Below are 5,091 nucleotides of genomic sequence, written 5' to 3'. Positions count from 1 at the left end.
AGAGGAAGGAGTGAAAACAGTCCACGGAGAACAGCATGCTGCAAAAGAGATGTTTGCAATCGAGGAAGTGGTGCCAATAGCAGAACCCTTGACCTCGGAGAAATCGAGCTCCAAAGGTAAGCAGGCGGCTAAGTAGCAATCACAGCTCCCGGCCTCGACGGAATTGGAATAACAGGTAACCGAAGGCGAAGAAGAGAACTTCCTTACTCCTCGAACCTTCGTTGTTTCCGAGGAGTCCGATGCTACCAAGTCAACCGCTCAAGAGAAAGGTACATCTGGGAACGGGATTAACCCCCGAACTCAGGAAAAAACTCATTTAAGTTTCTTATTGATAATATGAATTGCATTGCTTGGTCCCATTTAGATATGACAGGGATTTCGGCGGAAGTCACCACACATAGGCTGAGCATCGATCCCAGGTTTGAACCAGTGAAGCAAAAAGGGAGGCCTCAGTCCGAGAAGCTACTTACCAACGTCCAGTTGATAGGATGTTTGAAGAACAAATAGGTAAAACAATGAAAGCCTATATTAATGATATGACTGGTTAAGTCCCTGTGCGCAGAGGACCATCTTAATTCATTTGCAGGAAACATTCAAAGTTTCGAGACAATGCGACACGAAGCTTAACCCAGAGAAATGTGCCTTCGGAGTCGGCTCGGGTAAGTTTCTCGGCTTCATGATGTGAAATCGGGATATCAAAATCATCCCCGACCAAATCGAGGCTTTCGAGGATATCACGATTGTGGATAGCAAGATAAGACCGTATCGAGCCCTCGGAGTTGTCGGTAAAGGATCTTACAACGGCACGATGGAAACTCTCAGAGGCGCGCGATCTCGAAGACACACCTTTTTACATGAAGGCCTTAAGTTTTAAAGCATACGTTGCACTCTTTTTTCCTTAGCCCGGATTTTGTCCCAAATGGTTTTACCGGCAAGGTTTTTAACAAGGCAACAATTATGTGCTACCTAAGGAGAACTCAACAGTATTCAAGGTTCCTTTTCAATCAACCTCGAATATTGGGGGGCATCACCCTCAGAGATTGTATTTTCAAGGAAAACACTTCACGCCTAAGAGGGCCTCGATAGGAAAACGTTGTAATGGGCCAAACGGTCAGATGAACCGTGTCCATATAGAATAGTCGAGCCTCAACGGCAGAACATGTACGCATGTATCGAATTACTTAAAGAAGCATTTTGTTTATATCAAAAACACTTTGCGTCTCAAAGAAGTCTACTATTATACGAGCTCTACACTTATAACCCTACGGGGAACGGCTCGAGAGCCAAATCATAAAAGCACCCCCAAATACTCGGGGACTGTCATTGGCAGTCAATGCATCCGAGTCACCAAAAACTCGGACTCATAAGACCTCAAAGAGGCATCCCCCCAAAACAAAGGCCAAGGCCAATATACTCGGGGACTAACTTTTTGAACAAGTTCGAAAAGTTATCGGGGAACAAGTCCAAGAGACACACCCGAAGGCTATGGCCAAATTAAAGGCTACGGCCATATTAAAGACTACGGTCATATAAAAGGGCTACGACCGAAATAATGCGGCTCGGAGATGTCCGACTTCCGTCATAAATTAAAGGCCTTCAAACACTTTGTAAAAACCGGTTAAATTAGGCTACCCTCGGCAAAAGCAAAATATAATGGGCTTCGATAAATTCAGCCCTTGAACAATTTAATGGGCTCCAATAAATTCAGCCCTCGAATCATTTAGAGGCTTCGATAACATCAGCCCTCGATAAAAACCTCAAGAGATATTCGATTATCAGTACACAAACAAGGTCTCGATACGTCGAACCTTCGAAAAACCCAACGGGTACAAAAAACACATGCTATGGCATAACTAAACTATCACTAAGTCTTTTAGCCGAAATGAGGGAAAAATTATACAGCAATTCTAGAGGCTGAATTGGCCCAATATAAAGAGCCTAAGGGCTGACTTAAAGAGCCTAAGGGCCAATTCAAAGAGCCTAAGGGCCAACTTCGAAAGGCTTAAGGGCCAAAAACTTATAGTTCGAGACTCCGGTCTCATTTCGATCCGGACTCAAGAGTCACGATACCCCGAGCTTACATCGGATCGATCTAAACTTAACCCGAAGATTATTATATCTGTCGATAAAGATCTAAGGGTTTATTATATCCCGAACCCAAACCAATTACCGGACCAATCATTCCAACGAAGTTTTCCATAAATAAAGACAATATGAAATCTAGCACAAGTCAAGAATGGGATAAAAAGTTCCTCTTGTATTTCCAAAGGATGATTACAAGGAATATTTACACAAAGGATACTTGCACAAAAACAAAATAAGGAAACCTAAAACTACTTCGGAGTCACATCTTCGGCAGTCGCATCTTCGAGAGCCTCATCCTCGGGGACTTCATCTTCGTCTCCTCCACTCTCGGAGCCACTAGCAGAATCATCCTCATCAGAAAGCAGAGCGACAGCCTCTTCTTCCAAAATCTTCGCCCTTTTGATATCGGCTGAGAGATCGAAGCCGCGAGCGTGTACCTCCTCGAGGGTTACCCTTCGGGATTGTCGCCTAGCATGGTCAAGTGCACTTGATAACTTAACTTTGCTACAGAAGAAATCTCCTTGGCTCGAGCATTAGCTGCTTCAGCATCGGCTCGGTACGAAGACATAATTTCCTCAGCGTCGGATCTGGCCTTGGTCAACTCAGAAGCGGATTTAGCTTTAAGCTCCTCGATTTCGCAGCCTCGAGTCAGGCTCTCCTCCTTCACATTTTGAAACTGACGTTCGAGTGAAGCCAGCTCTTCTCGAAGAGTTTTTTTTCTCAGAGACGAGATTTTCCATGCTTTGCCTCCACCCCAAGGTCTCGGCCTCCTTCGTCTTAAGCTCCTCCCGAATCTGCATCACCAATTCGCCCTTCCGATGAAACTGCAAAATTAAAAGTATTAATCATCGAAACAAACAAGTACATAACAGACCCTCGAAGGCTATACTACCTTTTCAACAAACTCGGCCCGTCCTTGGCAAGCCTGCGTCAATTCAACTCGAAGATTGTTGATCTCCACCTCTTTCTTAACATAAAGGGTTTTGAGACTGTCCTCTCTTCCGACACCTTCTTAAGCTCAGCCTCACATCGAGCAAGATCAGTTCGAGACTTGGAAAATTCCCTTATGAAGCACCACAACCTTCATGAAAAGGGGGAAAGATGGATTCAGAACAGCAAAAACAAAGGCGCAAGCATAAAAAATGGAAAACTCACTTGTTTGAAGAGTCGACGAGCCTCATCAAAAATGAAAGAAGCATCTGGATCGGGGCCATCTTCAAGCCCTGCAAGCCATACTCGAAAGATGTCATGCCCTTCATGGCTCACTTCCACTTCAGAAGACCTCATATTCTGAGCATCTCTAATTTGCCCCTCGGAGAACTCGGGGCCAGGCGGTGAGTCGTCCACATTGATTACCCCAAGTGATCCACTCGGGGCGTTCTCTTTTATTTGAAGAGGCTCGGGATCGGGTCGTTCGGCCTCGCCCTCCAAATGGCCCCCTAGGCGAGGTACCTTTTTTCTGCACGATTGCTCGGGGACTTTGTTTGAACTCCCCTCGGAGATTTCTTCGGCTCTGGGATGAGGCACATCAACCATCACCAGCTCGGACTTCGAAGCACTGGCGTTCTCTCTTTCACGAGCTACCAGTAGGCAGTCGTCATCTTCTTCTTCCTCCTGATCCCGAAGGCGTTGGGCCGTTTCCGAAGATAAGGCCGTCGTATCGGCCTTGGCCCTTCGAGCCACGCTCTTCTTAGGCTTCGGGGGATTTGCATATGACTCTCTTTTTCTTTTTCTTTCTTTGGAAGACTTCAGAATCTCTTCTTCGTCAGCTGGGTCCGGCCGCATAGCAACGGCTTCTCCAAGACCTACACAAAACCGAACTGAGTATTCCATGAAAGAAGTACAAGAAAACAAACAAGAGAACCCACCATGGTTTTTGGCCTCCCATCGACCCTTGACCAAATCTCGCCAGCAACGCTCCGAATAAGAGGAAGTGGAAGCCAGCTTTAGGAACCAACCTTCGAGGTTCGGGACCCCACTAGGAAACCAAGTAGTGGTTGCGCCATCAGAAAGGGGTTAGACCAAGGGAAAAGGGTAAAGCTGAGAAAAAGAAGAGAAAGCAAGGTATAAACCTGCTATATACTTACGTTTCATGTTCCACTCCTCGGGGAACGACATCCAATCAGCAAGAATTGTTGATACCCAATTTTTCCCTATGTATTTTTTTTACTCAAAATACTCTCAAAATAGCATGTATGTGCATATATAAGCATGCCCAAGAGTTTTCGTATTTTTCCCTAATTTTTCTAAGATTTTTAAAATCAATTTATTATCTATTTTAGCAGTACAAATCCCATAATTATTCTCAAAATTATCATCTTTTGTGAATAATTTATTTCCATCCTCATATTTACACCAAAATATAATAAAGGCGATTTTTGCATATTTTTTACAAATTTATTTGACATTTTAAACTAAAATTGCATAAAATTGCAATTATAGCATATATTACGATTAATAGCATTTTACAATTATAAAATTATTCCCAGTATTTTTAGATTAATTAGTTCAGTGCTTTTAATTTGTTTTTACAATAATTTTAACTATTTTTATATAAATTAAAGGGGAGAAATTGGTTATTTAATACATAGCCATTTCCAATTGCAATTGTAGCCTCAATTTAACCCCCCAATTCCACCCCTAATCAAACGACCCAATTTCAAATGCCAACCCAAACCCACAACCCGTTTTCAGACCCGCCCGGTTCCTCTTTTAATCTTGGCCGTTGATCATTTTGATCAACGGCCATGATCTGTTCTTTCCTTTTTAATTTCCATACCCCCCCAACCCTAATCTATTCTATCAAATACGCCGCCTTTGAACTCTCATCTCTCAAACTCTCTCTAGCCCTCTCCGGAACCCTAACCCTATTCCACCTGCTTCCGTCCTACCTCCACCGAATTCCATGGCACCCCTGGCCATGGATGGCCTGTGCTCCCTCTCCCTCACCCTCAGCTTGAGTTACTCGAAGATTGGAGGCCTGACCTCCATGGCTTCCTATTAGAT

Source organism: Nicotiana attenuata, chromosome 1, assembly GCF_001879085.1.
Source record: "Nicotiana attenuata strain UT chromosome 1, NIATTr2, whole genome shotgun sequence".
NCBI classification, from domain to species: domain Eukaryota; kingdom Viridiplantae; phylum Streptophyta; class Magnoliopsida; order Solanales; family Solanaceae; genus Nicotiana; species Nicotiana attenuata.
The sequence above is the reverse complement of the archived record's forward strand: the minus strand, read 5'-3'. Positions refer to the sequence as shown.